Source organism: Anolis carolinensis, chromosome 1 (assembly GCF_035594765.1).
Source record: "Anolis carolinensis isolate JA03-04 chromosome 1, rAnoCar3.1.pri, whole genome shotgun sequence".
Lineage (NCBI taxonomy): Eukaryota > Metazoa > Chordata > Lepidosauria > Squamata > Dactyloidae > Anolis > Anolis carolinensis.
In genome coordinates, this window is record NC_085841.1 from 146,295,904 (window position 1) to 146,309,368 (window position 13,465).

The following is a 13,465-nucleotide window of genomic DNA, read 5'->3' on the forward strand; positions in this document are numbered from 1 at the left end:
GGAAATTCCAAATACTTAATGTTCAGAGAGACCACCACTGATATTTGTAACTTTGCAAAAAGTTTTTTTTTAATTTGGGAGAGACCCCAAAATGCTGTTGACAATTAATTTGATTCTATATCTCTTCTGTGAAATAGGTATAAACGTGTGCATTTGAGTTACGTCTCTGTACCCCAAGATGAGTTTGCTAGAGAGAATCCAATCAATGCAAAGCTCCAAGCCAACATAACCCTCTCTATAGGGCTTGTGTTGCTGTTTATTATATGACCTTCCAAACATATTGGCTAAAATCCAGCAGAGTTAAGGAGACTTAAGCTCTCTGAAATCAATAGGCTAAAAAACTCTGAACACATGCTGAACTTGTGACTACTGAGTATCATCCACTGATGGTTGGATTAATCAGCAGAACACTGTGTATTGCTGAAGGATGGGTGGATTAATAATCTAACCATGGCACACATAAATCCACTGAAGTTCAATGGAAAATTTAAGGTAAACCTGACTTCTTCAGGATCTGATCTATCGAGACACACTCTATTTAATTAAAATAAGAGATTATGACACATACTCATAAGGTTGTAGGGATGGGCAAGAGCATTTTGTTTTTGAATAGCATTGATGTTGTCCTTTTTGTCCATGCATACACATTATTTTCATCACTCTGCATTTGTTTGCATTCTTGCTTTCATTCTTGTTACAAACTGCTAAACTAAAAAGTTTCATTTTTTAAAAAAATTGCACACATTTAGAAATAACTAACAACGTCATATTCCAATATTTAAAAGAAGTAGTGCTTAAAATGATAATTAAAAGGAAGAATAAGAGCTACTGTTTGGAGACCCCACTTTGAGGTTTTACCCAAGAGTGGAGTCTCAACTATCTTACAAAATCAGTCAGAAATGTCATGAATCCTTTTAAAAATATTGTTTAGTGTCATAAAAGATATTATACCTGACTTTTATATCAATACCCAAAGGTATTGATTCCAGCAAAATGTACTTGGACATGTTATTGGAAAACTCCTGATTAGAAATGTTGGTCGAAACGAACGAACATAAAGATGCTATCAATTGAAGAACTGGATCTCATCAGTCAAGCAAACTGGGAAACAAATAATGTTTTATTTTATACTAAAAAAAGGTTTATGATCTTATTAGGTTTTGTATATTTCATTGTATTTGTTGAAACAAGAATTAAAAATGAAGGAGGAGAATGACAGAGGATGGGTCTACACTGTCACATAATGTCAGTATAGCCCATACTGGCAATGGAGATCTAGATAGACATTATTAAGCCATGTCTGCATCCTACAGATTCTCCTGGGATTTCTAGCTTCATGAGGCAGTAGATCTCTGTGGCAGAGAAGTTGATATATCTCCCCAAACCAGTGTCTTCAGAATTCCGTAGGATGGATCCATGGCAGTTAATGTGGCATCAAACTTTGAGCTGCTAGTTTGGGCTTAGGCTGTGGATCCTATAACTTTCGCCATTAACAGATTCTGGAAAAGGATACGTAGCTGTAAATCTCCATCAAGCTGGTTGTTCTTCCTCTTCTTCTTTCCAGTGATAAGATAACAGCAATTTTAGGAGAAGACAACTACAACTGAAAATCTGGGTTAAGGAGGTGATGGGAAACAAATACTTTCTTTCTGTATGAGGGATCTTTACAGTACCTTGTCCTGCTCTGAAATAGCTTAATAATGAAAGTTATAGCAGTTCCATCCTTTATCCACTCTGATAATCTTTAGTCAACTTTTAGTATAACCCTTGTGTTTGCCAGAGATGCATTCCTGGATATCACGTGTATATGCAAAACTGTAGATAAAAGCAAACCCAATTGAAAGGAAAACATTCCAGCCCAAGAGTACTGCAGAGGTACACCGTAGGTAAAGGTATTTCCCTGACGTTAAATCCAGTTGTGACCGACTCTGGGGGTTGGTGCTCATCTCCATTTCTAAGCCAAAGAGCTGGCGTTGTCCGTAGACACCTCCAAGGTCATGTGGCTGGCATGACTGCATGGAGTGCCATTACCTTCCCACCAGAGCGGTACCTATTGATCTACTCACATTTGCATGTTTCCGAACTGCTGGGTTGGTAGGAGCTGGGGCTAACAGCGGGCGCTCATTCCGCTCCCGGGATTTGAACCTGGGACCTTTTGGTCCGCAAGTTCAGTAGCTCAGCACTTTAATGCACTGTGCAACCCGGGGCCCCTGAGGTACACAGTACGACCTGAAAAATGGCTAAAGATGATATATTTTGTTGGCTGTGGATAAATGAAACCATGGATGCCAGTCCTGTGGATATAGGACTTGTACAGTCATTTAGGACTGAGAAGCATTGTTTCAATCTTAAATTTGCTTCCTTTGAACAGAGGATGCTTCCAGATTTATTTATTTCGTGTCAAAAGCATTGCATAACAAATACATTTTAAAATGATGAAAAAAAAGGAAATCACAAGCAACTAAATAGTTTTAGACCAAAAACGGGCAACAGCAACCGCATTGTCCGTAGCCTTAAACAACTCCTCCTCCGTGCATGAGGCAGGACATTGTGGGCAAGCATACATATGCGGAGTTGTTTGTTCTGCTCCACAGTCACACAAGGTGGAGGATTCCTCCAGGTAATGCCACCTTGCCAAGTTGTCTTTAGATCTGCCCACTCCACTTCTGAGTCTGTTCATGGACTTCCAAGTTGCCCATTCTTGGTTTGCCCCTGGAGGAAGACCCTCATGGGAGGCCATCCAGTTAGAATTGCCAGGTTTAGCTGCCCAGAGGGACGCCTTTGCTGTTGCTGGAGGAACATCAAGAGGAGTGGTGGTTCTCATGAAGCCCTTCCTTGATTTGAGTCTGGTGGGAGGAGGCTGATAGTCATGCAGTGGGTGGCTTTCACAGTGTTCAACCTTATTTCTCTCACCGTTAGCAGCAACTTCCCATTGCACGTCAGGAGGGGCAATGCCAGCTAACTTGTTGAGTTTGTCAACAGGTGTAGGTTTAAGGCATCCTGTGATTATTCTGCATGTTTCGTTTAGTGCTATGTCAAAAAAAATGCTTCTAGATGAGGATTTATCTTTTACAGAATGCCAAGATTTATCCCTTTTTGTTTGTAATTGTTTTGTGCTTTCCTGATACAGTCATTCTTCTCCACTCTCTGTGGTTTGGGGCACAGGAGCTCCATGAAAGTCGAAAAATCACAAATAAAAAAAAGACTCACTGTTTTTTCAGCTGAAAGAATGCCTTTCTGGGAATATCTAGATCCTTCAGCATTACTCAATGGTCAGTTTTCATCTCTAGGTCCTCCAGTATGACTCCATAGTCAATTCTCAGTGGAAGCTGACCATAGAATTGTACTGGAGAATATAGAGATTCCCAGACAGAACATATTAATTAAATCCATGAATACACTGGCCAACACTCATTTTGGTGGCTAAGGACTTCATCACATTAATTTCCCCCATTTTGTTCCATTTTGGTGAAGTGGAAGGCACACAGGGTGCTTCGTGGCACCCCACGCACCCTCCCTCCCCCATCACACAGAGACATCGGAACAAGGTACCTTGTCCCTGTCCCCATCAGATGAGGGAAAGGGCAGCAACACACATTGCCACATTGCCCTTTCTCCCCATTACATGGGGGAAAGGCCCCCAAAATGTGTGCAGCTCCATCAGAATGACCTGGAAATTACTTACCTTTCCATTGTTGATGAGGAAGCATCTTGTGACACTTCCTTGCTACTTTAGACATGAATGATTGGGTCAAGCCAGAATCATGTGATGGTGCTCAGCAAGCCCCACCCCCAAAGAGTAGCAAATGGCCAAAAGCCCCTTGTGTGATAAGGTGGTAAAACAATAGACCTGTTTCTGGTTATATTTTACCTGCTGATTTCAGAGATAGTACCAGTTTTCCCCTACTAGCTCTAGTTTTTGAGATACACACATATGCCATCTGCCAGTTGTCATCTGCTTGCCTATAAAAAAGCAGGCTAACAATATCTAAGAAATAGAGCTGATGTGAGACACCTCCGGGAGATAAGATGGACTACAAATAAATTATTTCTCCTCTTCCTCCTCCTCCTCCTCCTTCCAATGCAATTTTCTGAATCAGTGCCCCAAATAACCCCTATGATAAGCATAAAAACTAAGATGCAACAAATAGTTTTTGGTTGGGCTATATAATCAAATCTGCAAAAGTCAACCCCACAAATGTAGGAGTCAACTATGCTTCTTCCATCCTTTCTTTTTCCAGAAGATATTTCAAAGGAGAATATCATATAGTGTAACTGACCATGATGGAAACATGTCCTCAGTAAAACTACTGTCTAAATACTGTTTGAAACTGACTGTAAATATGCTAATTAAAATGCTTACTAAGCTATACATGGAAAAGCTATAATGAACAAAATGTAATGAACATATACATAATAAAGATGACAAAATATCCCTTGGTCTTGGCTTGGAAATTTTCTGTTTGGGCATTTTTTCTTTCTTTCATGGATTTCTGTCTAGACCAGTGCAGAGCACAACTGTGTTGTTACATAAGCCTTCTGTGACAGATTTGACTGGCATATCATAGTGTCACTACACAGAATCATCATCTAGGGTATCAAATAGGATTACCATATAATAAAGAGGTGGATAGGGAAATGGTTTGACAAGCAGCAATGTGCCAACATCTTAACAGTAAAAACTGGCTCAAAAGCTGGCTGCCAGATCAAATGCAATTTCTCTCCCTGGATAGGATATTAGCTGCAGCAGTACACATAGTTGTTTTGTCCTTACATAACGACAGTATTATTTTGGAATAAAAATGCAGTAGGAAATGCATGAAATTGATGACGGCTGAGTTCTGGAATTTGCCATTCATTCCAAGATGGAATTGTTTCAGATCCTGGTATGTTATGGAAACACATGAAGTAGGTGGATAAACATTACAGGTAAGAAGACAGGTACATTTTATATGAAAATCGTATGATCCAATATTTTCACAATGTAGTCAAGATGGCAACTGTCCTAAATGGAAAAGGCATACAAACTAGGATAAGGGTTCCATAGCACCATTAAAGTGGTGGCAACTTCATTAACTTCTCAGTTTAGATGCATTCCCACTCTACTACCCTTTTTCTCCTTCCCTACTTTGGCACTTTGAACTCAGTTTGCAGGAAATAAAATAAGCTGTAGACAAGGGTGGGAAAGGAGAGAGAAACTGAGACATTTTAAAAGCAGCTGGAAAATGAAGATGAGAGATGTTTAATAGGGACGATTCCTGGCAAATCAGGACAGTTGGGGAATGTGGAAAAATGTGTTTATATATGGATCCTGAAACTTATGACAAAACCCACTACTCATTCCTTACCACGATCATACATGTTCCATGAATTCCTCGGACATACTTCACACTCCCACTTGTCTTCGGCTGGAAATGTCACCCTTGTTCCCTCTTTCAATGGACTAGGCAAGGCACAGTCAGACATTCATCTGGCCTCTGTAAAATAGTCTCTGAGCAGAATGGTGGTGACATGCTTCCTACTCTTTGTGTTGGCCTTCTTCTGAAAGCATTGCTCAATTCAATGTCCTCCACCTACATTCACCTCCTCCTCCTCTTCCTCTTTCGTCACCACAAGCTATGAATAAAGAAAGTCAGTTGGTGTTTGGGTGTCATATTATTGATTCAACAATATGCATACCTTTCCTCTGAATCTCTTCCTAGGCTGCTCTCGCTGTAGCAGCTGCTACTCCTGCTTGCATAAAACAACATAACCTGGCTGACAAAAGGAGAGCAACAGCAGCCCTTCCAAAAAAAAAAAAAAAAAAGACTGCCAAACATGATTGGGGGGGGGGGGGGGCTGTATCAGCTGCCAGGCAGTCTCAAGGCACTTTTCCAATGCCAATCCCAGACTACCAACTCAAGGTGAACAATACCCCTATCCAGTCAGGTTATTTTGGCACAGAAGGCAACAGAAAATCCCATAAACACACTATTCCCCCAACCCTGGCAGTAGACATTCAATCCCTCAAATCACTAATCATTTATTGCCTTTTCATGACACCCAAAAATCTGCTTCCACAGACAGTGGAAGGACCAGTCCTGATCAGATGAAACTCTGGGATATTTTATTGGAAAGCAAATCCTACTCAAAATAATGATGTACTTTTTTGTACAAACTCGGTATAAACCAGGCATATCCAAGATCAGTTCTACAGGTGGAACAGAAATAGATGCTAAAATCCCAAGATGACAGAATGGAATTACATCCCTTCAGGTGGAATACAGGGTGACTTGCTGTTGCAGGTTGCTGTTACCAATTAAAAGTGAATCAAGAATGGCATTCTAAAAAGTTTATTTTTTCACTAAACAATAATTTCTGTACTGATTTCTCACTCTCTCCATCAACACTTTCCTTTTCTCTTAGGTTGTACCTACAACTGTCAAAATAGTCCAGAATAAACTGTTGTAGAGTACAGCAAGGAAACACCCTGTAGCCCAGTGGTTCTCAGCCTGGGGTCCCCAGATGTGTTTGGCCTACAACTCCCAGAAATCCCAGCCAGTTTAGCAGCTGTTAGGATTTCTGGTAGTTGAAGGCCAAAAAACATCTGAGCACCCCAGGTTGAGAACCACTGCTGTAGCCTTTTTAGAGTTCAACAGGCTGGCCAGGTTGACTGCATTAGAACAGCATCTGGTTATTCCTCCAGCTAAAAGCAACTTGCTGGAAGACCCTTGGTGGTCATGTTGTTTCTGCTGAGGTCACAACAGGGTGCCCTGCCATCTGATCTTCTGAGGCAGTTGCCAGCAAGGCAATACTGGAGGACTGCTTTTGCCTGGCAAGACAGCAGAAGGTTTGTTTGAGGTGTGGGCACTAGATCAGTCAAAATCAAGCCCAGTTGAACTGTCTACACCTCAAAGACATTGGGTCACTCGTAGACTTCCATAAAGCTTCAGAGTAACTTGCAATTCTCATTGTGCTGGATTAATAGTTGAAAATAGTGTTTCTGATATAAGGCTGTACACCATGTGGACTACTTGCTGTGGGTCCAAAGTGAATTCACTTTATTTGGCCTGCGTAGACAAGTCATTAGCTTTCTTCTTCTATCACAGTTCCAATTACAGAGTTTAGGAAAGTTATTTGCCTGGATTACAACTCCAGGAATCCCCCAACCAGCATAGGTAGTATCTGTGCTGGTTTAGGAACTGAAAGTTGTGTACAAATAATCCAACCCTCCACGGTTTGAAAAAAAAAACTTGCCAAAACTCTGTTTGGTAGTCATTTTGTGTCACTGCATTATTATTCTTTCTATTATCCATTCCTTTTTATAGCTTGTTCCATCTGCATGGATTCATTCAGTAAAACAACAGTAATTTCATAATGGCCAGTTGCATATTGAGATACAAGACAATCTGGCAGAAAACCAAATATTCATTGCTTTAATCTGTGATATATGCTTGGTAAAAAATAAACAGACATAGTTACTAACGCTACATTTCTCTAGTTAATACTAAGGCAGATTTATAGAAAAGTGCCAATTTCAGGGGGAACAAAGAAACAAACATTGGTAGTTTCCCCATGTATATGCCCTCTGACCATTTCCAGTTTTTTTCCCAGTACTAGTCCCAAGCATTCTTGAGACAGTGGGAAGTGGAAGAAGAGCTAAGAACCCATTTCTCCCATCTGCTGCTGATTCAACCTTGCAAATGCTTCTCTCTCATGAATCTGATAAATGCAGATCTAAGGACACACCCTTGCCAAGTTAACATATTGTTCCACCTTTAGAAATCTTGCCAGATGAAAGACCCAATTAATGCTGTGCTTCTTTTTGTACGTATCTTTGTTCTCTTTCCAGAAGGGTCATGTCTTCAAAGTTTCTGGTGGCTGCCAACATTTCAGCTGTCTGAGTTGCTACACCTTACCGTTTAGTGTGCTTGTTGAAATGCCCTGAGAAAATTCATCATCAGAGTCCTGCAGAACAAAATGCTTTTAAACACATAAAATGAGGCCAAACTGAGATCGGTTGGGTGGGTGGGTCACTTCAAAACCTTTTAAAAAAGCAGCCCACAATTGGAAGAACTGATGCCCTTGAGTTATTCTTGGATTCCAGTTTCCACAATTCCCAGAGCCCTTCCAGACAAGCCCTATATCCCAATATCTGATCCCAGGTTTTCTGTTTATTCCAGATTATCTGGCAGTATGGACTTATATAATCTGGTTTAAAGCAGAAAACTTGGGATCAGATCCTGGGATATAGGGCCTGTAAGGAAGGGCCCCCAGTCAGCCTAGCCAGTGTTCAGATACAATGGCCCTCCACATTTTCTGGGGTTAGAGACATAGGACCCCAGTGAAAGGGAAAAATACAGATGTGAATAAAGAAATTACTTTTTTTTTCAATGAGAGAACACATCTCTAAGAAATTATATGTCTTCCAGCATGATTCCATGGTCAGCTTCTTCTGAAAGCTGAACACAGAATTGCATTGGGAGACCTAGAGATTCCCAGAGCAGTGTTTTCTCTAGAAATTTCTAAGTCCTGTAGGAGGTTGACCACAGGGTCACATTGGAGGACCAAGAAATTTCAAGAGAGAACCTTTTAAATCAAATTTGTGAAAAATCAAATCTGCAGTAGTCAAAACCCAAAATATGGAGAGGCATTTAGAGTTATTCAACAGCACTCTTGATAAAATATATCAACAGATGCACTTTATCTACATGATGTAGAATACAGATAACAATATTTTTGATGATATACAAAAGGCTCATGGCACAGCTACATACTTTCAAACATTCTCTTCCAACAGCCCTTTTGGGTTGTGCTGTCCTGTCAGCAGCCGCTAGCAAAAGGAAGGCACATGGGACAGCTCATGGAACCCTGCACGCCCTCCCTCCTTCCCCCATCATATGGCGAGACGGGACAATGCGCTTTGGCACCCTGTCCCCATCTGATGGGAGAAAGGGTGGTAACATGTGACAACCCACGTTGCCCTACCATTCTTTTCCCCAACATATGGGGAAAGGGGGAAGAAAGTGCAGGTAGCTCTGTCAGAACTACCTAAAACAAAATTTCCTCCCCGTAGTGGTGGAGGAAGCGCCTTTCCGCACTTCCTCTCCACTTTGAGAGGAATGTGGGTAGGGCCTGCCATGTGTCATGTGAAGAGGGCCAAAATGTCCCAATTTGGCAGAAACAGACCAGACTAGTTCTCTTTGTGAACTGTTTTTAAAATGTTCAGTTGTTCCAAATTGAGTTAAAAGTGCAAAGTAGCTTGCACTCAATTAGCTCAGTATGGTGAGAAAAGAGGGACAGATTCTTACTCTTTCCAGTAGGCAAAAGGCAACAGTTGCCATCTCGCCTAGAAGAAGAGAACCTTTTCTATCTTGCTCACATTTGGATGTTGTCTAGTAACATGTTTTCATGTGTGAAATATTGGACACAATATAGCCAGCTGAAAAATCAGCAGCTGCTGGAAAAATTGACCCTCCTGAAATGAAAACAAAGAGGCAAATTAAAGAAAAACATAATCATAATTGGAGTTTTGATTGGGAATAATTTCTACTCAAAGCAGGGAGATGCACCAAATGCTCAGGAATTCTACTAAGCGCTAATGTGTGAACTAGACTTAGGTCTTATGGGCTGTATTCCTGGATCCTGTTTTAGCTCACTTGCAGCTGAAAATTTCAAAAACATCCAAATAACTCTTCCATTTTCACAGGGTCGGGCCCAAGACATGTTTCTGTTTGAAGTGAAGTAGTAAATAGCATTTTTTCTGACCATCTAGTACAGTGCTTTCCAAAGCCACATTGACACCCCCCCCCCAAGGGGAGGGGCACTGGAGCGACTCAGAGAAATAGTAGTAGCCTGGACTACAATTAGGTGGCATTGAATAAGAATAAGGAGGTGGTGGAATAATAAATGAAGAGGAGAAGATAGAAAGAAAGAAAGAAAGAAAGAAAGAAAGAAAGAAAGAAAGAAAGAAAGAAAGAAAGAAAGAAAAAGTTTGAAAAAACATTCATACATATTTTATCTGCGTAACACAGAGTTAAAGTTATAGTGATTACTTTATTTCCAAATGAACACACAAAATTCAAGTCGTCAAGTCAGCTGACAGGTCTTAACAAGCAAGTGTGATGCAAGCGTGTTGCGCATTGTCAGCAGGCAACTGCTTCACACATTGTCAGGAAGTCCAATATGCACGATTTGATACCATAAATAGGTGACATGTATGAAATCTAATTTGATTGTTTCTGATTGTGTGAGAAACAGTTAATAATGGTGCAAGTGCAATAAGTATTAAAACATTAGAATTTATACTGCTGACAAAAATAGAGCTGAATGTTACTAAATTGATGGCCATGCACCAGGTTCATACTTCTCATTTAGTATTATTTTTAATGTCATTTGTAATTTTTACCTTAATATTATCCTTTGTTATCTTAATTTTCTGTGTGTAATGTGAATGTTACTATGGTTGATTTTATTAAATAAAATCTTGCTTTACAATTTTTAGAATGTAGGTAGAAATATAAATGCAGAAAAGACTGCAAAATTTTCATTGCATCTTTCTGTTTGTTCGCTTAAGGGAGGCTTCTTTTCTGAGTAGTTTTTTTTTTCTGAAAAGGGGGCAGTAGACCAAATGCTCTTTTCAGACATCCAAACTCTAGGTGTGAAATGGCTGCCCCATCCTGCCTTATAGTATAGTTGGTCCTGTATTTTGCAAGCCCAAATCCCCTGTTGTTTTTTATTGTTTTGTATTTTCCAACCTATGGGGACCACAAAGGCAAATCTATCAGAGTATTTAATTGGCAAGATTTGTTTGGAGGGATCTTGCCATTTCCTTTCTCTGAGGCATGTGGTTTGTCTAAGATCACCCAATGAGTTTCCATGATAATCCTGAACCCTTCTTTCCAGAATCATAGTCTAACATACAAACCACAAGGGTGCTACACATCTATATGGAGATGTAATTCTATACAAGTGTGACTATGCAATCCTGATCTTAGGAGACATCCAATATTTTGTGAGCTTTGAACATCATAATAAGGGCCCTTAAATGGGTAGGTCATACCTGACTGTCATTTCAAACTCTGTTTCATAACCCTTCCTTTATTTATTCTGTACATCATCCTATCATGTTGGCATGGTAACTGCCTAAAATTGGTAACAGGCTAAGCTTTTATTGCAGTTTAATCAAAAAGTTTTCAGTGTGCCACAATGCTCTGAGTATAGAAGCTAAAAATATTTCACTCCTTAGAGCATAAACAATTGTAGGATGCAGTACTTAGAATTCAAAAGAAGAAGATGGATTTCCCCCCCTCTTAAACAAGAATCCAAATTTGCTTGGAGCTGAACAGTACTATATAATTACCTGCATTTGTATTTCACTTGTCTCCTGCAATTTTTTAAATTTCATTTTTAAGAGGAGGGTGCACATTGCCTTCCTACTTAATTCTCACAACAAACCTGCAAGGGAGGTTTGGCTAAGACAGAGTAACTTCTTCAAACCACAGCTGCTACTGCTGCTTTAAAATGCAGCTCTCAAAACGTGGACTCACATAGCATTTAGCTATTCCAGCTTTTCCCTGTCTTTGGCTGGATCTACATTGCCATACAATCCAGTTCAAATCAGATAATCTGGATCTTACATGGCAGTGTAGATCCAGCCACTGTCAGCTACTACTTTATTTCTAGACCCAGCAGATGGAACTATTTGCAGGGCTTTTAAAATCCTAAATAATCTGCTAGCAGGCAATTTACTTCTTGTTCGCATAGATTTTGAGAGTTTAAGTCATGTTTTGCTCTAGGTCTCTTCATTGAGGGAGACTTTTTGTTACTGCAGGTGCTCATCATAGCAGCCCTCTTAACCACAGCCCCAAGTGGCATCCAAAAACGCAGACACCTGTGTTGATTCATACTAAGTAATTTGTTTCAGCAGTTTTCATCTCCATTTTCTCTTTCACTGATCAAATTTCTGAGAGCAGTTGAGCAATTTCTCTTTGATAAAAATTGTGAAGGCAATGGATGTATAACAAGCCCCCTTTGCTTGGTTTCAACAAGCAAGGGGTTTTGGGTTTTCTTGGATTTCTTGAAAAATGAGACTTAACCTTTATTTGGGAGGAGTCATCTATTTTTATTGACTACATTAACCAGGTGTTGGTCCTTTAATGACTCTTTATCAGATACTGAAGACCAAGGACAAATCTACACATGCTCTCCTGAACTTATGGGGATAATAGTTGGAGTCTATGTGTATTTCAATTGAGCCAAGACTGCATAATCCCCACTAAACCATCACCTCACAGTCACTGCTCCCAGATGTGAGCTCCTAGGCATTACAGGCATACTGTGCTGACATCAGCAGAGGTCCCCATGGGACTAGGAAGAATGAGGGAGCTGATATCCTCACCTTATTCCTGGTCATGTGGGAAAAGGGGATTTTGGCCATGCCCCATGTGGACAGTAGACCAATCCAAACTGGAACCAATACTGCTGTCCACACTGACCCGAAGCCAGAGTTACTTTGGAGTTTCAGTCAAACTCCAGAGCATCCTCTGATTTTTCCTAACACAGGGCTAAACTAGATTAACCTAGTTTAAACTATAATGCGTACCAGTATTAAAGAAATATCATGGGTACTGCTATAATAACTTTATAATAACTTTATTTTTATACCCTGCCTCCATCTCCCCGCAGGGACTCGGGGCAGCTAACATGGGGCCAAGCCCAAATTCCACAATGAACAAAATAAAAATACATTCACAATAAAACAGCCCTTCTTCTGGCTAATAATAATAATAATAATAGTAATAGTAATAACAACAACAACAACAACAACAACAACTTTGTTTTTATAGCCCCCCTCACAGGGACTTGGGGTGGCTAACATGGGGTCAAGCCTAAATAATAACAATAAAACAGGATAAAATACATACATAAACACGCATCATCAACAAGAAATTTAAACAGAATAAAACCATTATAAACAATAATGTAGTAATTAAATAAAAGCCACCATATAAAAGAAAAACAGCAATTAAAATAATAAGGTAACAATCAGGAAAGGGAGTGGGCGGAGAGAGATAAAACGTAAATATCTGTCAACTATATAAAACCTCATGCTTGTACATTGTATAGTTATGCTTGTATTTTTGGTGCTAGCCATGCTTGCATCCTTTCTGCCAGGTTGTAATTAAACTTCTGAGTTTGTTCTTTAATCTGAAACTTTGGGTGTTAGCGTAAATGCTCACCAGGCAGGACCCTCTTTAACTGTGGCTCATAGTCTAAATTTGACTTCACCACGATTTCATGCCTGTTCTCCGACTGTAAACTATAAAATTAAATTGTTACTAAGCTTTAGTAGCATCTTATTTTTTTAATTCTAACAAAGCAATTAAAATCAATATGTTCAAAATAGGTCTCCAAATAACCCATTTTAAATAACATGAAATGTTTTATGGCTCAACTAGTTGATGATTGTCTAAAAATTTAATGC